The 23502-nt window shown below is 50.0% G+C and overlaps 1 protein-coding gene across 6 annotated transcripts in view; it reads left to right on the forward strand.

Annotated features, from left to right (window-relative positions):
* Window positions 1-23502, forward strand: part of SNX29 (sorting nexin 29) — a 531581-nt gene that overhangs the window by 304935 nt on the left and 203144 nt on the right. The gene's annotated exons all lie outside the window — the stretch shown is intronic.

Here is a 23502-nt window from a genome sequence, read left to right on the forward strand (position 1 = left end):
GGATCACTCCCTGAGCCAAAGGCAGATGCTCAATCACTGAGCCACCCAAGTGCCCCTGTCCTGTGTTTTTTTAAAGAGTGACTTTTAAGTTAAAAATATTAAAATGGGATCCCTGGGTGGCTCAGTGGTTTAGCGCCTGCCTTTGGCCTAGGGTATGATCCTGGAGTTCTGGGATCGAGTCCCACTTCGATGAGTCCCACTCCCGGCATGGAGCCTGCTTCTCCCTCCTTCTGTATCTCTGCCTCTCTCTCTCTCTATCATGAATAAATAAATAAATAAATCTTTAAAAAATATTAAAATAGAGATCAATTTTGAGTGCTTTGTGAGCAAACTGACCCTGCGAAGAATACGTCAAACTTCCTCAGTTTCCCCGTGGGGCTTGAGATCACATTGGTCTTCAGTGACCCGAGTCAACCTATCACCAATGTCTTTGTTTTTGTTTTTGTTTTTTTTCCCATGTGAGAAGAACTTTCTCATGATTAAACTGGCATTCCATGGGCTCTTGGGGGTGTCCTTGGTTGACCTGAGAGAGATATCCTTGGAACCTTGGGAAACAAAGCAGCCCCTCACCAGCCATTCGAGGGGTGCTGGGAAAGCAGACCCCAGTGGTGCAGGGGGTCCAGGTTGGCAGCATTCAGGAGGGATAGAGGAGAGGGAGTTAGGAATGTTTCAAGAGGGTGGCCCTCCCTCAGCAACATCTGACTTTTGTTCTGTGGGGATACCTTTGGCATTTCACTCTGGCACCTGGCTCATGTTCTCTTTCTTTAAGCTAGAGTGGCGAAGCAAAAGCTATTGGCAGTCTCTGGCCTGGGTCCCTCTACTGGTCTGGGCTCTGTCCTCCTTCTTGCTCCCCACATGTTGACCTTGAAGTTCACATCTGGCTCCTTGCCCATCTCAGAGCCTCTTTGATGGTAACCTCTGCCATGAGCACAGCTCAGCTGGCAGATGGTCCTCTTGATTTAGGGACTTATCTGGAAATGACTGACCCACCCCCACCCCCACCCCCACTCCCACTCCCTGCAGCCAACTAGACAGCCTTTACTAAAGCTCCAGTAACTGTCAGGTAATGAAAGATAATGAAGGGAATTCGAGCAGCAGAAACAGCAGAGCCTCATCCAGGACACAAGCTCTTAGCGACTTCACCCAGAACGCTCTTTTCCTCACCTACTCCTGGCCCTTTATATAATCCCCCAGGGGATCCCTGGGTGGCTCGGCGGTTTAGCGCCTGCCTTTGGCCCAGGGCGTGATCCTCGAGTCCCGGGATCGAGTCCCGCGTCAGGCTCCCTGCATGGAGCCTGCTTCTCCCTCTGCCTATGTCTCTGCCTCTCTCTCTCTATGTCTGTCATGAATAAATAAAAAAAATAAATCTTTAAAAAAAAATGATCCCCCATAATGGTAGGCAGGTTACAGCACCATTGCAGTAACCTTGCAAGAGGTACTAAAAACATGCAACGACTCCAAAGTCGTGACTGCATCTCCCTTGCTGGATCTTGGCTTGCACGGGCGGCTTGTCCCATTTCTACGTCTCTGTGGGCCCCTCTGATGGGAAGAAGGGAGTGAAAATCCGAGATGTCTACATTTTGACTGTAGCCATTCCCGTCTGCCCCCTCTGAAAGGGGTTCGCAAGAAGGAGCTGCACTATTGGAAGGCCGCAGGGCATGTATTTGCAGTTTCGTAGCAGATTTCAATCTGGCAAGGAGGCTGTGGCTGCCAGGAGGGATTGGAAAGCCAGCTCGGGGTGATTCAGAAAAGGTTTGCTTTGCAAAAATTAGTTACATGCATCCTGGCAGGTCTTCTCTGAAGGGTAATTGTGATACTGACTGTTAGGGAAAACCTAATTAATAATAACAGGAAAAAAACTACATTTAAGTAATATTAAGGTTGTGACAAGCATTTTATAAAACCAAGAATTCAACATTAAGGTTTAGACTTGATCTTCCAACCTGTGGCCCATTGTTCCCAGGTGGTGAAGCAGATAAAATGCTTTAATTAAATATTTGGGAGGCACTTTGCTGGTTCTTCTTATTTATTATCTTGTGTGAGGTTGACATCTTGGCAATTTCTGAGAACAAAAGAATCCGCAGAGAAATTGGTTTGCTCTTTGTTTCATCCGTAGGATTAGATTTAAATAGAATTTTTGTCCCCCCCCGCTCCCATCTGTCTGGGTGTGAGGGGCAGTCAGATTTGGGAGAGTCCCGGAAACATTGAATCAGGTGGGTGTGCTGTGGGGTCAGTTGTCTAGAACGAGGTCAGCAGACTTTCTGAAAAGGGGCAGATAATAAATAAGTTCAGCTTCATGGACAAAGGGTCTCTGTCGCAGTCTCCTAACTAAACACAGAAACAAACGGGCAGGGCTGTGTTCCAGTAAAACTTGATATGCAGCAATAGGCAGCGGGGCCAGATTTGGTTCACCGACCCCAGCCAGAGAGTCTGGACTCTGGCGGCCTGGGTTAGAACCTAGATCACTTCCCAGTCTGCGCCCCTTGAGCAGTGCTGTAGGTTTCTTGGGGGAAATGGGGATAATAGTAGTACCTAGTGTCGTGGGGAGGGGGCAGAGAAGGAGGCCCAGAGGTCTGAATGATGCAGTCGGGGGGCAGGGGTGTGCATGTGTGGGTGATTGTGCCGGGTGGCAGGGGTCCGCGGGGCAGCCCCATGTAGGTGGAGCCCAGTGTGTTTGTCGCTGTGAGCCGTTGTCAGGGATGTTGGGGAGATGCTGGACTGGGGGTGGCGATGGCCGCTGAGACTGGGGAGGAAAGCCTTGCAGCCCCCTGCTTAGCTGACGGGGCACTGGGCCGCTGCGTTAGAGAGCGGGAGGGCTGATCCTGTAGGCCTGTCCCAGGCAGGTTGGCACAGCAGCTCCTGGGGGCAGGAGTTCAAGGCTCCTGTGTCGGTTGCGATTTCCCTTGGTGTTGATGACAGAACAACTTTATAGACCTGGGGTCTTCAAAGCTGAATAGACGTTCCTCCAGCTGAGGAGGTAGGATGATGGATTTGTTTGCCCAGGCTGCCATGACAAAGTACCACAGACCGGGTGGTTTAAACGACAGACATTTATTTTCCACCAGTTCTGGAGGCTAGGAAGTCCAAGATCAGGGTGCCAGCCAAGCTGCTTTCCTCCAGGGCCTCTTCCCTTGGCTCGTAGACGGCCACCTTCTCCTCATGGTCGTCCCTTTGTGCATGTTGTGTGTGTTATGATCTCACATGAGGACACCAGTCATAGCAGATTAGGGCCTATCCCAGTGATTTTTTTTTTCACCTTAATCCACCTCTTTAAAATATAGTGTCTGCAAACACACACACATTCTGCAGTTATGGGGCTAGAATTTCAACATATGATTTGAGCTGAGAGCACACAATCCAGCCCGCAGCAGGTGGAATCTCTGAGTGCACGAAAACGGAGCATAGGAGAGAAAGCGCCCAGGAATCTGAGAATGCAGGCCCGTTCATGCGTGCGGGGAGGGATGAGGAGGAAGGCTCCTCCGCTGGGCCACCTGCTAGGCTCACTCCAGTGAGGTGACCATTTGGGATTAGGTCTGAGCAACCCTCACAGAATGCCAGCAAGACCGTGCCCTTCTGGTCCCCAGCCTGGATCACGGCCTCATCCTCCTGGTTTCCTCAGGACCTCCCTGTGGAGCGCAGCACCACCCAGGGTCCATATTCAGACCCTGTCACATAGTAGGTCAGCTGGGCTGTAGCTTGCTGCGTGTTCTGGGGCAGGCCACCACTTGGCGGAGCCTCCAACTCCTCCCCTTCCCCCTGCCCCGACCTTACACTACTTGGGAGATGGAGCGAAAATCTCCATAGGAACCGTGTACCTCCATGCCTCCCATAGAGAACTCCTCCATGAACGTTAGCTATTCTGTTGTAAGTACTGCTTTTGCTGTTTCACTCCTATTATTATTTCTCTCAACCAAAGACATTTCCAGCCTGTTGGCATAACCTTGGTCTTTCAGATAAAGTGTTTATTAAAGCAGCTAATCCTAAAATGGACTCAGTGATGATTCCAAGTATTTTAGCAAACGTAAAGAAAGCCCTTCTAGAAGGGAAATGGCAGGCTCTCGACTGCCTCACATCCCCAGTGACTGTATCTTCTGTGCTAGCAACAGCTCTCAGGAAACAGAGCACGGGCTTGGCCCCAAAGCTCTTCACTCTTGGCCAAGGGGAGATGGCAGACAGCATGGCTTTGTGGAGCGTGACTGATGCTCTTGTGCCCAGGATTTGTGGTTCTCTGTCCCCAGAGGACCCAGCTCTCTGACGCATCAGTCACCCTCCTTTGTCTTGCCGCGTTCAAGCCCCTCTTGAGAAGGATTGTTGATCCTTTTCCTTGGGCATCCTCTGAATCAGAATCCCTTTGTATCACAGCTCAGCTGACTGTGCTTGTATCTTACTCTTTACAGACTCATCTCACTTGTTAGGCTTCCTTCTGTTAAGATTGCCAGAGACCCATCGTAACATGATTTGGGCATCATTTAAGCCACATTGATTGGCCGATGTAACAGACTTGTGGAAGGGTGATGGCTGGATATAGGCGCTGAGGTGATGGATGAGGACTCCACCTCCTTGCTTCTCCTGCTGGCTTCATTCTCTGTGGGCCTCCATCCTGGAAGCTCAGCAACTCCAGCTGAAGGCCTGGGGTGGAGTCTCGGTGGCCACTTGGTGGTGGCGGCCGCAGTGGGGGTGGGGGCTGAGTTGACTGGTGAGGGCCTGACACGGGTGTCAGCCCCTGGCGTCCTACTCCTCAGAGGTGTACAAATAATTGTTTACCTGAACAAAGCCATTGTTCTGTTACCATGGATGGGAAGAAGATGCTGGGCTGCCACAGCAGTGGGTGTCCTCTCCAACCTCAGGAGCAGGGAACTCTGGCTCCTGGATTTTGCTGTCTGAGCCCCTTGCAGAGTGCCTGACAAGTGAATCTAAGGCAGTGAACAGATCTGTCACATGAAGATAATTTGGATTCTCAATTGGACCTCCCTCTCCCAATGGCTCTTATGATTTTGTGTTTTGGTAACATAAATGACCCGAGAGTGATTTGTACCATGTATGGGCCTGTGCAGTAAATGAGAATGTGTATTATTTTAGTGTCTTCACTTGCCAAATGTGGAGCACATTTCCCGGCCACGTGTTGGCCTTCTCAAGTTCACGGTTCATTGGTGCCGAGTCCTGCTTTATGTCCCTTGAGAGGGCGGAATAGGGATGTTTTGTACACATGTGAAGTGGCCCTTCTCTGTTCAGCCAACAATAGATGACTTAGCTGGGGTTTTTCAGACAAATTCCTTTGTCCTTCTTATGCTTTGATGAAGGACTGTCCTCCCAAAGGGATTGCAGTGTTTGCAATTGTGTGTATGTCTGTGTGGACAGAGGGACTGCAGGTGGAGGATGGATTGTGAGTCAGGTGTTGTCCTGAGGTGGGTTTGTGGGCTAGTGTGGAGGCGGTGCCTTTTCCCACAGACAGATCTGAATGTGTGGTCTGGGTCCCAGGCTGGCCCTTGTCACCCTTTTGACCCAAGGAGATTTCACTGAGAAGCACTAACAAAACTTGGGGAATGTATATCTACTCTGTCTCTTAATTATAGGGACAAAAACACCGCCAGTGAATGCATCCAGTGGCACTGGGTTCTTGTCCTCAGATGCCACCTTGCTAAACCTTCCTTGTCGCCCGCTACTGCAGCAGAGGGGCTCCGGGGTCAGGGCCTGTGCTGAGCGCTGTGTGTGCATGATGTAGCTAATCTCCATACCTGCGACAGGGCAGTCTGGGGAATCTCCATGGGGTGGGGTGGGGTAGGGTGGGGTGGAAGTGGTTCTTGTACTCCCAGGGGACATTGGGCATTGTTGGGACACACTTTTGGTTGTCACAACTAGGAGGGGATGCTCTTGGCTACATGAGTGGAAGCCAGAGATGCTCCTGACATCCCGCAATATGTAAGACACCCCGCAGCAAGGAAGTGCCAAGTCCCAAATGTCAGTGGTACTGAGGCTGGGACACCCTTGGCTGGGCTTACCCTGTTGCACATGCGAAGAAACAGCACAGGACGGTGAGATGGTGAGTCATTTACCTCAGGTCAAGCAGCGGAGTGGCGGAACCCAGCCTGGGCTCGGGGTTTGCCTGGTGGCCGAACTGCTCTCTCTCACTGAGCTGGCCTGGGTGCAGTAGTGAAGCCTACAGCCACCACCTCCCCGTTATTCTAAGCCAGAGCTTGATAAACTTCTTCCTGTGAGGAGCCAGATAGGAAGTATTTGAGGCCCTCTGGTCGCTGTCATTGTGATGTAGAAGCAGCCACAAACTGTGTAGACAAGTGGCCGTGGCCATGTTCCAGTAAACCTTGGTGTAGAGAAACAGGCCATGGGCCGGATTTGGCCTGGGAGGTGTAGTTTGCTGATCCTGTTCTAAGGGGTGGTATGTGGCCTTTCTTATTGTCAGTGCGTGCTATAGTTAGAAGAAGGTAGATTCTGTTTTGAAGACATGCAGGTAAACGTTGGGGCTGTCTTTTACTGTCTTGCAGCTGTGTCACCCAGCCTCCTAGACCCCAGTCCCATCTGTGAAATGGGAACAACACAACACCTATTGCAGGATGTTCTGAGAATTACATAATTTATAGCATAAACGTTATTTCTATTGTTGTTGCCGTCATTATTACTGTTCACCTCAGGGGAAAAAGATGATAGTCCAGGAAGATGAACTTTTAGTCTGGCTCAGAACAAGGGGTGTGTGTGTGCATGTATGTGCTTGTGTACCTGTGTGCGCATGTGTGTGTGTCCCAACCTCATTGCCAAATGGTTGCTTCTGTTTTTTCCTTGCATGAAGTGCCATCATTTTCCATGGATTCTGAGTAACATTTAACTTTTGCCTGTAGCCGAGGGAGCTCATTAGTAGTCATGCCTGTTAGGAATGTCTGATTAAAGCAGCTTTATTGGTGTGATACTTTAAATATGCATGTAAATCTTCATGTATCCCTTTTGCCTGTTGGAATGATGCCTTCAAATCCTCTCCCATCCTGATCATGTTTAAGGCCATGGTCAAAAAGCTTGAGAAAGACCTGGTGCTTGGTGGGATGTCTGTGGGCTCCCCCAGGATCCTTCAGCAGATGCTTCTGGCTCACGAGAACCCGTCATGAGGTTCACCTTCGGGGTTCATCTGCACTTGCCTGGCCAGACCTGTGTCACTTCCTTCTTGCCACGCTTTTTTCTGCAGACTCGTCCTCAGCCCTCCCAGTCCTGTCTGCTTCTCCGTGATTTTTCCATTGGCCTCGATTATCCTCCTTCCCTCCTCACCATGTCTGCTCTGGTCCTTCAAGCTTCAGCTCCACCCAGCGGAGCTCCTCTCCGGGCCAGCTCTGAGACCCTCCTGGCAGCCTTGCTCCTGTTGTTAGTGGGTGCTTATGCTACTTGTGCTGCCGGTGGCTGCCGGGAGGGAATGGAAGGAAGGAGGCATGGGAATCTGTAACCCCCGTGAAGGACTCGGTGCCATGGTTCATAGTCACCAAACTTTACAATGACTCTCAGTACAGTGGCAGTGTTTTCCCCTTTGGAGAGATAAGACACCTGAAGCTCAGGGAGATGATGTTATGAGGCCAGTGATGGGAGAGGATGAAGTGTTGAATTCAAGCTTTGTTCACTCATTAATGTGCAGCTTTTCATCACGCCCCTGCTGTGGGTCTGATCATGCTGCAGGTGCTGGGCTTGTGGCTCACAGTCCAGATCCAGACCCAGGTCGGTCTGATGCCATGTCTGTATGTTTCTCTCACCATGTCATCTGATGAGGATTTCCTCCCAAGCAAGTGGTAAGGTCCTACTTGGACCACTGTCTACATCCCCCATGGAGCCTACATTTGGGGAGCTTTCATATTGTTGCTTGACAGTCTGGGGAAAGAGCATGGTTAGCCAAGTCCAGTCTGGTCCTCAGAGACCTGGCTGAGCATCTTGACAGCAGCCGCTCTCCTGGCTGTGTCCAGCCGTCCTGTGTCCCATCATTTGCTTTGTCATTTCACTGCACTTCATGTGCCCTCATGGGAATGCTCGTTTCCTCCTGGAGCCAGTGGGTCCATTTGTAAACATTTGGGAGGTTCATTTTTTTGGAGAACAAAAGATTGTCCCTTTTAGATAAAAGGAAATAAGGACAAAAATCACACTTCAAAGGCAGTGTCTATTCTGAAACCATTCTTTGCAGATTTTTGAGTTATGGCTGGAAACCAGTGTGATGAGATGATAAATGTTGATTTACAACCCTCAGTCTGGAGCTATTTTGGATGGGATTTTTTTTTAATTTAAAGGAATAGTTTTATTGGTGTTCAATTTGCCAACGTATAGAATAACACCCAGTGCTCATCCCGTCAAGTGCCCACCTCAGTGCCCATCACCCAGTCACCCCCACCCCCCACCCACCTCCCCTTCCACCCCTAGTTCGTTTCCCAGAGTTAGGAGTCTTTAAGGGAAGAGGGTTCATCCGAGTTGTACTTCATTTTAAAACATCCCAACCATGTTCCGTATCAGAAAGGGAGACGGAACATGGATGGGATGTTTTAAAATGAAGTACAACCCGGATGAACCCTCTTCCCTTAGGGCATCTTCAGTTGTAAGTGCCTATTGATGGGCCTTTTGATGTCTCGAGAGATGTTGCAGACCGAGGTCTGGGGCTTTCTTCCAGGAGGCTCTGTTGTCTTCCGTTGAGAGTCCCATTTCAGGGACAGACAGGACTAGCCTGGAGTGGATTGTCACTGTGTGCTGGGCACCATGTAGCCCCCTGTGTGTGGATTATCTATTGCACCTTGATTGGTAAAGCAGACGGCTAAAGGAGCCATAACTGTGATGACAAAGGGTTCTTCCCCTTCAAGAGGAACTCATTTGCGGGACTCCCTTTGATTAGAGATTCAAATCTGGCAAAGTCGTCTGCATTTGGCCCACAGATTGGTTTCATTTGACTGATAAATTTTTAAAATTGATTTTATTGACCATGTTCAACCACCAAGACCTATCTCCCATAAAATTTTTATTTCCGGTTTGTCTTGGGGAAAAAAAAAAAAAAAGAAAGATCTATCAACAGTAGGTCTGTGCTTGTCGGGGGCTGGGTGGCAGTGCCCCTTTTCCAGATGTGTCCCTGCCTATCTTGTCTCTTTCACTTTCTACCTTCCTGGGCCCTATGGGCATTTGTGTTGGCCCCTCTGCTTTAAATGATCTGCTTTCCAAGTCCTTTTAAAGCAACAGTTTCTCAGATTTGATTTCATATACAGACTTTGAGGTGTGTTGTTCATTCAACATTCATTCAGCCAACTATGTGCCAGAAAACATAATCTGTCAAGATGCATATAGGAGGAGATGGACTGTTGCTACCTGACTTTTTCTGTGGGGGAAATGACTTAAATTGCAATGGGGAGGGGAGAGGCCAATGGGACCCTCAGCAGCACTTCCTGTGGTGATGTCTTGTGAAAAGTGCGTCTGTGGGTGTCTCCGTGTGCAGTCATGTTTGTCTGTTGTCTTACATGGATGGGCCATAGGTCCTAGACCTCTGAGAGCCTTGGACTCCAGGCAGGGCTGGGATGTGGCAGGAAGGTGCTTCCAGAGGTGGAGAAGAATCTCTAATTTTACTTGAAACTGTTGCTGTGTGGAATAGAATTCACTTCATCAGTTGAAAAAGGCTCCATGCAGTGGTGTTCAGTAGTAGCTAATGCTGCTTGCATTTGCCCTGTGTGCCAGGCAGCATGTTAAGTGCCTTACCCAGATTGTATCTGTTACTATTTACAACCCCATACAATGGGTACCATGATTATCTAGGTTTTACTAGTGAGGATGTCAGGGCCTAGCAAGGATGGGTGGTGCTCAAGCTCATATAGCTTGCAACTGGCAGGATCAGGATTTTAGCCCCATAGTCAGACCTGCCACCTCCACCCTCTCCTGCCGCCCAAGGGTCAGGGTATATCTGTGAACACCTTAGCTCTGGGTCTGCCTGGGTAATAGTGGTCAAGGTTCTTTGTTGAACCATTATATTCAAAGAGGAACCAGTTGGCATTTAGGAAGGTAGAAAAACATAATATGTACATTTCAGATCAAGTTCAATGAGACCCAGAGGCATTGAGTGTTCCTAGAATAGGTAGCAGAAGGTTGAGATTACTTAATGTTGCAGTCTTGCAGCTTTTAGGGAGAAGATTTTGATTTAGAGCTCACCATAACACAGGTAGAGATGAGATATTCAGAACAGAGCCTCTGCTTAGCATCCCACGACGGCATGGGAGCCATAAATAAATTTGACTGCAGAGTCGTTCTTGGCAGAGATTTAAAAGAAAAAAAAAAAAAAGGCCACAAAAAAACCCAAACCAGCTTCTGGTGGGTGACATAAGGCTCTGTTCGCACTGCCCTATATCTGTTGTGGCACTGTTCGGATGGGTCTGGTAGGTTGGCTCATCTCACTGGCTGCTCATTGTGTTGTGGTGACTTTAACACCTTAAGAGTTCTCTTATGGGAAAGTGATAGGGATACGGTGGTTTCTCTTTGTCTAGAGTTTGCATGAAAACTGGTGACCTTTGTACTTCTTTGGTTATTTTGGAGAGGTGGCAAGAGACAGATCTTGATTCTCCATTTTAAAGATGAAAGACCAAGGGACGAGCAAGTCTGGTTCCCCATAGCTGTCCCCTGAATCTGGCACTAGAGGAAGCCATAGGAGGCAAAGGGGCTGAACATTAATTGAATTCCAGCATTGGCCAGGCTCTTGAGAAATTTTTTTTTCTCAATTTTACCTCCTCCTCCTCCTTTTTTTTTTTTTTTTAAAAAAAAGGAGACCATGTGAACATTTAGGGGGAGATGCAAATGGGGAAGAAGAGGAGAGAGAGAATCCTAAGCAGGTTCTGTAGCCAGCATGGAGAATGATGTGGGGCTTGATCTCACCACCCTGAGATCATGACCTGAATCAAAATCAAGAGATAGACACTTAACCAACTGAGCCACCCAGGCCCCCTACCCCCACCCCCCAGTTTTGCCTTCATAATCATCCTAAGCAGCAGGTAGCAGTGGACTGTTTTACAGACGAGGACACTGAGTATGTGATATTGATCCTAAGTTATGTAACCTTTTCAGGGTCAGCTAGTAGGTGATCCAGCTGGGATACAGATCTAGATTTGTCCCTAAAAGCCCTGTTCATGTCACAGTGCCACGGTGTTCCCAAAGCTGCTAAATGGAGATCTTTTAAGGTACCCACTGAAGGTCACCTTTCCCAAGGCACCAGTTTGACTCTCTGCTTTTGTCACAGTCCTGGAAAAGGCAGCTGCAGATGAGGCATGGCCCAGCAGCTCAGAAGTGGTCATGAAGGACCACATCCCTCCTTCCTGTCCATCGAAGCTGTGTGCACCTCCATCTCTGTTAGGCACCCCCTCAGCAGCTCCAGAGCTCCCAGCCTCTGTTCATACCACCCACAAGGAGGCAGAGCCAACCTCTCTTTCCAGAAGCCTCTGCAGGCATCTCTTCCCTTCTTGTACACTCCGATGTGGCTGTCCCTGAACCAATCACTTGGAATGCGGGTGGCATCAATCCTGCCAAATGCCTGTGGTGAGAAATGGGAGAGGGGACCCTTTCATCTGATAATTTCTAAGAGCTTGTCGTCATGTGTGTTATAGAAATATTTCCCTTAGACCTGTCATTTGCCTGTCGCATGGCTGGCTACATAATTTGCAGGGCCTAATGCAAAATGAAAGTGCTGGGCTTTGTTGAAAAAATAGGATGACAGTGTCTTCCTCCCTTCCACAGTCTCTCTCTTATCCTGTCAGGGTGTTTTAAAAACTTTTTATTCGCTCTTTAACACCGTGATCCCTTGGGCATGGGGATACTTGCATACCCCCACAGGCCCTGTGCTATGACCTGACCTATGCAGGCATGCGCCATACCCGGGCCCTTGTCAGGAGTGGAGCGTGGCAGTGCTTCCTAGGTGCAGGCAGGCAGGGAAGCAGGCAGCCAAGGACCTGTGTGTCCTCTGCTCATGCACACTCACTATTGCCCATCCAACTTCACTTGCAAAGCACCAGTTCGAAGGTAAAATTATTAAGGATTTCAAGATGGCCCGCCCCTTCTGAGCACCGGTCTGTGTGACCACACTGGTCATGTTACTCATGAGGCTAGCCTAGATTCTTGACCTTGTTACATGGTCATTTCCATGTAAAGTTAAACATGGTCACCTTTTATTTTAATTTCTGGGTTTTGCAAAGGCGGCTCCAGGTTCTCTTGTAAGGAGGGAGGAGTCTGTGCTAGGTAATAAGTAGCAGAGTCCATAGCAAGGAGATTCCTTTGGAAGGTTGGAGATGGTGTATGTGGAGGTGTAAGGTGTTGTCAAAGAATGGGTGAGACCCAGGGATGTTGGCTCCTGCCACCATATTAGCTCAGATGTGCCTATTTCAGTTGAATATCATCCCACCACCCGAAGGCTTGGTCCTTGGCCAGTAAGTATTTTCTTTGACTGCAGTCTGTTCTTTTTAGTTGAGACTCTTCATCCTTTTAGTGGAGAGAAGCTCCTACCTCCTATGCAACTGAGAAAGTAGATAGCTAGCCTGGCTCAGCACATCCCAGAACGTTCCTGGTCTCTTAAAATTCCTTCCCTTCAGACAGGCCCCCAATAGAAAGTGAGGAACAGTGTGTCCCATACCTCCTCCATCACCTGCTCAGCCTGCCCCAGCCCCCAGGATGTGGGGATCCAGGCGAGGGCTTCTGCAGCCACATCCTCACACCCAGCCCATCCCCAGTCTCTTCTTGTGATGATTTCTTTTTTCTGTACTAAAGGCAGTGAAAGTTTGTGTGTTAATGCCCCTGGTGGAGCAACAAGTTATTTTTAAAGACATGTTTTATTATTGATTTGTGACTAAATTTACAAAGCAACATATGCATGATATTAGTCTGTCACTACTGAGATCACATGCCAGTTCCTTCTCCAGAATAAACTGCTGAAAGCGAGGGCACATCTGCAGAGTTGCTCTGACTTTTCAGACTCATTTTGCCAAAGCACTAGTTTGACATTCACGGTAGTGTGGAGGGAAGCACCCCGCTTTGGGAATCCAATGGACCTGGCTTTGAATCTGAGCAGCCGAGTGGCTTTGGCCAGTTACTTCAGCAGCGTGGTTCTTGTCTTCTCATCCGTAAAATGAGGGGAAGTGAGGCCAACCTGATGGTGACAGGTTGAGGTGAGACAGCTCCTGGAAGGTAGGCATATTTCTACCAGTGTCAACTGGTCCCTCTGGCTCATAACCTCTGAGTGTCCTCTTCAGTGTGTGGAGCCCCTCCCAGGGTGACTGTCCCAAGGGACCATTTCCAGTGTAGCTGATGTCACAGAACCCTAACGCTGGAGGGAGTGGGATCCAGAGACATCCTGCTCTGGATGGAGATTTATGGAAATTTGTTGATGCTGTGTTTTTTATTTCACAGACACAGTGTCATTGCCAGACACGGGCGTGTGTGCCGATGTGCCCACGAGCATGCGAGATGCACTTGGCATTGCCTTTGTGGAGCTTAAGTTCTAGCAAAGGGAACAGACTAAAAACAAGCTGTCAGTGAAGAGTTAGTCTAGGTGTATTGGTTGTGGTTTCTGCATTAAAAAAAAAAAAAAAAAAGACTCCCCGACATAGGGGTTTGAAACAACATTTTGAGGATTTGTGGCAAAAATTGCCATCCAACAAGTGGATGTGCTGGTCTGTCAACACCGTATCACAGGCCACATCCCCTCTGGGCCTCAGGCCCCCACTGGCCGGGGCCTCTCCTAAGGACAGCTCACACATGGCAGTGGCCCCTCTGAGGGAACCAGGGAGAAACAGAGAGGGCGAGAGCAGGAGTGAGGGTTCAGTCTCCCGTCATCTCATTTTAGCAATGGCGTTTCCGTACTTCTGCCACTTTGTTCGGAAGTAGTCATGGGGTCTGGCCCACAGACAGGCACGAGGCGAACAAAAGCGGGTGCTAGGAAGAGCCTCTGTGGTCAGGGTGGCCAGGGATCACCCCCTGGAGGAGGTAATGTTTGAGCTGAGTTCTGAGTGGTGAGAAAGAAGAGAAAGGGAAGGTCTATGGAGACTCTGAAATGGGGCAGGGCTCATCAGAGGAACCAGGAGACCACTGTATCAGGACATAGGGAGTTAAAAAAAAAAAAAGTGAAATTAAGCTGGAAGGGTTGGCTGGGACCAGCCTTTGCCTGTTGAGATCTGTGCTTATGAGGAGTTCACCACCTTACAGAGGCTCATCCTGTCCTGTTGAGGGTCAAATGTCAGCATCAGGAGTTCTGCTCATATGTTGAGCCTGGACTGGTCCTCTTACACTGGCTGCAGGTCCTGGTCCTAGTTCTCGTACTTGAGCCGTGATACTTCCTGAACTCAGTGGGCCTCCTGTGTGTGGTGCAGGGGGCTGGGGATCCTGGGGTTTAGACTGGGGTCAGCGTCACAGCATCCCTGAGCTGGAGAGAATGGCCTGGGCTTGAAGCAGTTCTGTAGGAGACACAGGACCTGCTGAGGGTTGAAGGCAGACTGATCAGGCCTGTGGGTGGGGATAGGGGGTATGGGGGAGAGGCTTCTGGAGGAAAGTGCTCTGAAGGCGTCTGGCACCCAGGGTGCTGCAGGGAGGTCCTGTCTGTGAAAGGAGTGAACCGTGACCTCAGAAAAGCGGTGCACTGACCGTTGGTACAGAGGGGGATGGAGTTGGGTGTAGTTCATGTCTGTAGGCTCCAGTCAGTGATCTCGAGTGTGATGGAGATTTCTCAGCTGTGGGGGATGCTTCTGAGATGATATCACATTCAGAATGGTTGCCTCTGTTGAAAAGGCCCCAGAGCTTTCCTTTAGCTTCTGAACTAGCCTTTCTTAGCATGTGTGCCCTTGGGGAAGCCAGCGGTCAGGGGCTAGTGGTCTCTGTGGTGTTTCCTTCTTCCTTCTTCACTCCTATCAGATGTATGCTTGCTGTATCCTAAGCACTGTCCCTGGAGCTTTCTGTACGCAGTTTGGCTCTTTACACTGCCAGTGAGCAGGTACGAGAGCCCTTTCTTAGTGTGGGACCCAAGGCCCAGAAGCTCGGGCTGCCTGCCCCAACTCACAGTTATGATCATAGAGGTGGGTCCGCTGAGGCCCCCTGCCTCCAAGCCTGCCTCCTTTCTTCTGGCCACACACTTTTCCCTTTTCAAAAGTCTTGGGCGAGAAAGCATCACTTAACATGGTGATGGTGTTCGTGTTAAACATCCCCAAAGAAAACGCTGGAATCTATGAAGCAGGCATAGATGGGGGCTTAAAGTTTATGTGGAAGCACACCCTGTAAGCAGAAAGGAATGAGGGCAGGCTTTTCCCTCACCTCTTCTGGATGATTCTATCCTCTGGGTTGTTTCAGTGTCTCAGCAGTCACTTTATTGGTGATTTGTGAGCATGAACTGTGTCAGGCACATGATTTGTCCTAGAGATCCAACAGTTGAACATGACCACAGTCTACCCAAACTGCACCATCTCTGGTTGAGCATGAGACCCCAGTGCACAAGAAGAGGTAAGGTCGTAGGCTTAGGGCTGCGATCCAGGACAGTGGAACAGGGCCACCCTCTGCATTCCCGCTGGGGATGCAGTGAGCCGAGCTGACATTTTGCCCTCAGGACAGGACCCAGGAGTCCCAGCACCATGGCATGGACCATGGCCTGAGGCTCATGGTACCCATCCCCCATGGTAAGATTGTTGTCCTCTACCTCTGAGTGAGAGGTCTGTCTTGGTCTCTGCAGGCTGCTGAAAGGTGGGCAGCAGACACCAGGGGCTGGAAAGCCCCAGATCCAGACTCCAGCAGATCCATGTCTTGGTGAGGGCCCACCTCCTGATTTGCAGATGGCTGTCTTCTTCCTGTACCCTCACATGGTGGTGAGAGAGAGGAAGCATTCTGGTCTCCTCTTCTAAGGGCCCTGCTGTGGTCTGGATATTTGTGTCCCCACCAAATTTTTGTGTTGAAAACCCAGTACTCAAGGTGATAGTGTTAGGAAGTGGGGCTTATGGGGATGGTTGGGTCATAAGGAAGAGTCCTCAGGTGTGGGATTAGTGCCCTAGTCATAGGAGCTGGAAGCAGCCCCTGGCTCCTTCCACCATGCAAGCATGCAGCGAGAAGCAGATGGTCTGCCTCTGGAGGAGGGCCATCACCAGAGCCCAACCATGCTGTCACCCTGATCTGGGACTTCTAGCCTCCCGAACAGTTGAGAAATACATTTATTTTTCATAATTTGTTAGAGCATGAGACCCCAGTGCACAGTGAAGAGACCAAGGTAGGCTGTAATCCCATTCATGGGGGCTTCACCCTTGTGTTCTAATAACCTCCTGAAGGCCCATTCTCCTAATCTCATCACGTTACGGGTAGACTGCACTAATTTACATCGCAGCCAGAGGTTGCAGGTGTAGGTCACTCACTGTGGAAATATGTCCTGGGGTTCTAATGCTTGCTTTTCCAACATTTAAGCATTTAACATAGCATTTAAAAAATGCTTAGAGATGATATATATTCTTCTTCCCCCACACTCTCTGTACTTTATGTGAGCCACTGTTAGGGTCAATGGGGGTATGGCAGTGGACACAAGACAAAGATCGCTGCCATCCTGTTGCTTGCTTCTTGTGGGGATGAAATGAATATGAAGAAAAGTAGTCTGTAGTCAGGAAAGGTTATACTGAAATCAGCACAAGGATGGGGAGCAACGGGAGTAGGGAGAAAGGGTTTGTATAGTGTGGACCTGCAAGTTCATACTTACGCAGCCAGGAATAGAGGCCCACTGGTGGAAGAGGGAATGGGCCTGGTGATTAGTTATCTGGGGGAGGAAAGTCCTATGCAAAGGACATAGCAAGTGCATAGGCCCTTTTGTTTAAAGAACAGAAATGAGGCTGGTAAGGCTGGATATGGGGTCAAGGGCCATGGTAAGAGACAATGGCAGAGACATAAGGGCCTGGTCAGATCGGGCCTCGTAGGCCCTTCTTAGGGACATGACTTTGACTGTGAGTGATAGGGGAGCCACTGGCAGATTTTGAGCAGTGATGGCAGGTGCACTGGCCACTCGGTTGAAAGTGGGAGGGCAGGGCGTGGCAAGACTACCTAGGTACTCTTGTAGGAATCCAGGTGAAACAACATGGTGGCTTGGACCAGCGTGCTGATGGGAAGCAGTGAGAGGGTGGCTGGGTTCTAGACTTGCTGTGGAAGGAGAGCCATTGGATTTTACTGCGGGTTGCATGCGGGCTACGAGAGAAGGAAGAGTCTGGGAGGATTCCAGAATTTCTGGCCTGAGCAAATGGAAGGCAGTGAGTTGTCATCTGGTGTAATGGGGACAGCTGCAAGGGGAGGAAAATCAAGTTTGCTTTTCAGGCCATTTACTTTGAAGTAAATGAGTGAGCAGTTGAATAAGTGTGTCTGGGGTTCCCAGAAGGAGGTATAAATCTATTGGTGCTCCACGCACACGTGGTGTTGAATACCCCAGGACTGGCCGAGGGCCCCTAAAGAGGATTTAAAGATGTCAGTCTGAGAAGAAAGCTCGCAAGCATCCTCTCACCCATTGGCCAGATGTTGAATGGAGGGGTTGAGCTCCTCACTAGCTGCGGTGTTCAGCACCTTCCCCCACCACCCTGGGTCTGGCCCGCTGCCCTCCCATCCTGGGAAGGAGAGCACCGAGTGAGCACACAGAGCTTGCCCCGAAGCCGGTACACAGGGGACGTTTCAGGGGCTGAGTGCGTGCTGAGTCATGCTCTCTGGGCTGCCCTCGGCTGGCTGCGTCAGCTGGGATGTGTTGCGTCCTTGAGCCAAAGTCCCGTGCTCTCTGCAGTGCTTCGCGGGCGGCCTGTGAGGCACCTGCCCCCTGGAGAACCTCCCGTGTGTTGCGAGATGGGTTTTCCTTCTTGGCAGAGGCAGAGTTCCACCTAAATGTCTGAGAAGTGTTTTCAGGGGCTGAGTCATTGCGAGGGTCGGAGGGTGATGAGTTGTTCGGGCCAGACGTTGCCTTTTTGACATGCTGATGGTGAAGTGTCTGTTCTCTTTGAAAAGGAGAGTGTCGGTGTGCAGTCAGCGTCCTTAACCAGGGCAGAGGGGCACTTGGGGTCCTGGGTTACAGAGGAGGAGGTGAGCCCTCTTTAGCAGCTTGCTCGTAAGTCCTGAGCTGTTTTGTCATTCCCAGAACCAGGGCAGCAGAGGAGCCATCCCGTCTTGCCAGCCTTCCCACTGTGACATGTTCCGGATAATGACGACACTCACTCTGTTTTTACACAGTTGTTATGTATCTGGTGCTGTGCATTGGGTTCCGCATTCTCTTAACAGCTCTGGAACATCAGTATCCTTGACTTCCCATTTGACAGATGGAAAAACCAGGGCTCAGAGAGGCCATGTAATTTGTGTGGGGTCTCATAGTATGAGGTCTGCCTGAACCCCCAGCCCGCACTACCCTCATGGCTGTCTGTCTGAACAAGGGACATCGTCCTAAACCTCTTGATTTACCCAGTGGCAAGGGTCTGGGAGATGGGACTGCATCTAATTCTCTGTTTCCCCAGATCCTTCACCTTACAGATGGGGGGCCCATATATGTGGCCCAAGACCATAGAGCATTTCCCAGGAGAGAGTTCGTGATGCTGCGCTGCAGCTTAGTGAGTCCCCTTAAATATAAAAGGATGTTGGGGGAGGGGAGGGCATTTGTTTCAAACCCGATGGTCATGGGTCAGTCCTCAGACTCTAGTCACAAAAGGAGGAACCTGCTGTCATCACAATATAAAGATGAATGGTAGTGAATTGCTTGTAATTAAGGGTGTTCAAGCAGAGACTAGACATTACCTGGTGGCTCTGGTATTCAGGACTCTAAGCTAAAGGACAGAAGACCCAGTGCAACGTGGGTTTCAGCACAAAATGAAGTCTTGTGGTTCCTTGAACCTTGGGTACCCACCCAGGGTTCATTACACTGACCTTGGGCCAGCCAGTATGCAGGGGTCAAATGATAAAATGGGGGTGTGCTCTTCTTTTGCTTGTTTCTGTTTTCTTTATGGTCTTCATTCTTAGGCAGGCTCACTTGCTCGCTCTCTGTTGGTTTTTAGCAGGTCCAGCTTACATCCTATGAGCTGAGCAATTTTGGTGATGAGAGAGGGCTTTTTTCTCCATCAAGATTCTTGGAATTGAGGAATTGAGCCTCCTGCCATCCCTGAACCAATCCCTGTGGCCAAGGGGGTGGTATGTACTGATTGGTGAGGTCAGGGCACATGCTGACTGGGACCAAGGGTGTATGGTCAGCCCCCCAAAGCTGCTTGAGCTCAGAGCAGCTCTCACAACCTTCTTTGGGCTCAGTGCCATTCTGCAGATTTCCAGGCCCATCGTCAGGGAGTCCAGGAGATAGAAAGTTGTTTCATTGAAGGATTCTGTTATTCAGGATAGGCTTGGCTGTACTGCAGTAACAAGCACTCCCTAGTTGCAGTGGTTTACAAGAATAAAAGTTGATTTCCTGTGCACACTGTCCAGCCTGAGCTGTCCAGGGCCAAGGGTGGAGGTGGCCTGCTCCATGCAGTCACTCAAGAATTGGGGCCGACAGAGGCTCCCCTGTTTCGCAGCCACACTGTCTGGAGGACATGGCCTTCTCACTTGGCAGGGGCGGGGACAGCTGCAGAGTCCCCGAGCAGCAGCCCTTTGCTGAGACTTGGAAGTGACATGTTTTTACCTGGAGCCCATGGGCCAGAGTAGCCAGGTGCCTGTGCCCTGCTGAGTAGGGGCCTGGGAGACATGAGGGAGTAGAAAGGCAAGCGCTGGTCTCTCGGCCACACGGACTCCTTTGTGCCTGTGTCCTTCCCACTTTAGGGCTAGAGCGGCCCTGGGCTTGTGATTTCAGTCCACCTCTAGACCGGTGCTTTCTGCCAGTAGGGAGAGAAATTTAGCCTTATCCACCCTCTGCCCCCAGCTTGATACATGCTGCTGAACAAGTGAACTCCCTTTTACTTCTACCAGATTTGGGGGGTGTGGGCATGGTCTCACTGGGCAATTGATTGCTCAAGTGCTAGAAGACAGTGGAAAGTCCCATTTGATGAGCCCCTCTGTAGGGGTCGGTCATGGGGAACCACTGTGATACTGTTATATTTATCTTCATTACATGTCTTGGCTCTCCAGTGGCCCAGGGAAAAAGTTATTTCCATGGCCCTCCATGGAAGGAAGAGACGTGAGTGATGTTTGTGGAGTGCTTGCTGCAGGCCAGGCTGTATTCTCAGTGCTGATGTACATATAGGATCTTAGTTAAATGGCACAGTGTCCCTGCAGGGAAGAGGGTATGGTCTCAATGTCGGGACTTGGAAATGGTCAGATCTGGGGAGAAATGATAATTACTCCTGGTCATGGGATGCAACCCACCAAGCGTGGCCCCAGGATCAGACCCAGTCTGTCTACCTCTCAATTTTTGTTTTCTAAACCATTCTATCCTGTCTTTTCATCCTGACGACCCTGGGGCTTCAAGAAATGTTACAAGGGTACACGTTTTCTTGTGTCACCAGGAGCTGTGAGAATCAGAGTCATAGTTGCGGCACCGTTGATTGAGCCCTCCCTGGGTATGGACTCAGTTAATCCCAGTAGTGACCCTGTGATATAAGTGCTTCTGTGGCCACTGCTTTATAGATGGAGAAGCTGAGGCCCAGAGAGGCTGAACAGCTTGTCCAAGGTCACCAAGCAAGTCACTGGCCGGTGGGATTCCTCATCCTGGCTGTCCAGCTCTCCCAAGTTCATCTTCCAAATCACTGCCCCACACTGTCCGCTTCGACTTGAGCATGACCTTCCCTCTGTACGGGCGGGCGTCTGTGTCCCCAGCTCACCACTTGGCAACGATGGTGTACCCCATCCCAGAAGGGGCCCTCTCAGCTTGAGGCGGGTGCTGTGCGGTACAGGAAGGGGGACTCTCCAGGGAGGAAAACATTTTTTTTGATGCTCATAAAATTTAATGTTTTTCATTTACTTTCTTCTCTTTGAAACTTGGGTGTAATAGATTGAGCTGTGTTTGAAATATTCAGGAGGTCTCTGTATTCCTTCTGGTGGAAGGTGATTAAGAATGCATGCTGGCCTCCCCTCATTTCTAGAAGACATTGGAATATGACAAAGAGCCATATAATTTCAGAATTTACATCTTTATATGAAATTCTGTGCTTTCTAGCACCCTGCACAATAAATGTAAAAACAACACTCCAGGGTGAAATATTTTTTGAAGAAACCTCTGGAATGGGGAGTGAGTGTTGGATACGTGACATTATATAACTTCCTTGGTCTGGCAACCAGTTCTGGGGGGTAAGAAGAAGCTGTCCCCTTGTGAGCCCCTCCTGGGTGCCACCCTGGGTGCTCTGAAGTCTGTTCCTGTCCTGCTTGGTTCTCCCAGCAGCCCTGGGAACAGCAGCCTGTTCTGTGTGACGGATCCCTACTTGACAGCCAAGGAGACAGAGCTCAGAATGCAGGCTTGGAGGTGGGGGCCTGGGTTTTAACTTGTTCCCCTGCCTGATGCTGCCTAACCTCCTCCTGCCCTGCAAACTTCAACTTGGTATAACTTCTGGAACCCTCCCCTGACCTAGGCTGAGTCGGGGCCTCTCTATGTTCCTCCTGTACCACTGGCCACACTATGTGGGGACCATCAGAGTCTGAATCCCAAGGAGACAGGAAGCTCCCTGAGGGTCACCATGGATGCCCAGCACCCAGGACAGTGCCTGGCACACCAGCGAAGGGCCAAATAAGCAAATGAGGTAGTAGTTCTGGACGTGTGCAGGGAGGCACCTTTGGCCGCAGGAAGAACTTTATAAAATAATGACTCCGGAACTGCAAGAGATCATACCCCATGGTAGTTAGGAGCATGGGCTCTGAGTTCAGATCCCAAGCTCTCTGTTGGTAAGTCTTGATTAGGACTTAACCTCTGTAAGCTTCCGTGTGCTCACCTGTTCCATGGAGATGGTAGCTAGCATGCAGAAACCACCAGGGCAGGGGTTTTATCTCTTTTCTTGGCTGCTGTATTTACAGTGCTGAAGTACAGGGCTTGGTGGATGGTGGGTGCTCCACAGAAACTTGTTGAATGGATGAGTCTGAACATTCTCAGCTCTTGCAGAGATGCCTCCAAAGAAGGGAATATGTTGTGGCCGGACCTCACAGGTTAGCTGAGCCTGAGCTCACGTGTGGGTCCTGCTGAGACCCGGGTCTGGCACAGAGTACGTGCTCAGTAAATGTTTGCTCTTAGTGATGCTCTTAGCCCCCCCCTCCTCCTCCTCTCCTCCACTGCCTTTAGTCCCTGCTCTGCAGGCAGGAGAAGGCTTCCCGGGCTGGGAGGTGGATGAGGCCCCTGTGGAGATGCCTCCTAACTCCAGGATCCTTGGGAATCAATAGTCGTCCTCCGTGAGCCAGCCTGTAAGCAATGCTTTTGAAAGGAGAGGCCAGCAGAGCTTTTTAAAGTAATTCCTGACCCATTTTCACAAGCTCAGCCAAACACAGTATTTTGTACTTGTAATAGGTTATAATTACAGCCATTGTATGATGCCAGGTAAACTGCATCATCTCCTGTGTTAACAGAAAGGAGTCTTTGTCCTCTTCTCCACCACTGACCCTCCCATAATTGATCCAGCAGAAATAAGCCCCGGAAGTGTCTGGTTTTGTTGCTGGCTGTGGTAGGGATCCCAGCTGCGGTGTGTGGAGAGGATGAGATCCTGTGCTCCATTCAGGACTGTGAACTGTGTGGGAGACAGCAGTGTCTGCTGGGTGCGTAGAGGCTGGCCACGGCATTGCCATACCTCATGCAGGAGTTTTGTGTAGCAAAAAGAATGTGGATTTAGATGTTAGCTATTGCGATAACGTCTTGATGATCGTGGGCAAGTGTTTGAAACTCTTTGGACCTCATTCTCCTCCCCTATGAAATGGGAGCAACAATAGCAGCTGGTAGAATGTTGACGGCTACTGTGTACAGTTGTGTAGGTTGTACACTGCACAAGAGCATGTGCTCAGAGTCCAGCAGGAGCTGTATCCAGCCCATGCCCCACTCACTGAGCTTAGGCTGTGGCTACCTAGAATGTGCACCTTTTTTTGTCCAACAGATCCTCTATCAATGGCCCTGCACATGCTTGATCTGTATCAAGTGTTCAGAAAACAGCAGCTGCTGATGTATCCTTCATGGAGACGATGCACGAATGGATCAGAGTAGTTGGGGAAAGACGTAAAGTGAGATTTGAGTTAAGCTTTGAAGGGTAGATAGAGTTTTTAGGAGGTGTGTGTGGGAGAGGGTTGGAGGAAGAGCTGCTAGTCTCATTTGGTGAGCGTCAGTCTCTCTTGAAATGTTTCCTCCCCTCCCCTTCCTACCTCACCCGTCCATCACCCTCACCCCTCCTTCCACTGCTTGAATGCCATGCCAAGGAAAATAACGGGATGCCACTGAATGCTGTTCTTAAGTTTTGGGTTCTGGACAAATTTCAGTGTAGACAAAATGGTGTCCCGTATCTCCCCGTGCCCATTACAGGCCCCACGCTGTTCCCCTCCAAGACCAGGCCTAACGCGTGCTAGCTCTCCTTGGCCCCCTCCTCCGTATCATCTAGAGGT

Source organism: Canis aureus, chromosome 8, assembly GCF_053574225.1.
Source record: "Canis aureus isolate CA01 chromosome 8, VMU_Caureus_v.1.0, whole genome shotgun sequence".
NCBI lineage: Eukaryota > Metazoa > Chordata > Mammalia > Carnivora > Canidae > Canis > Canis aureus.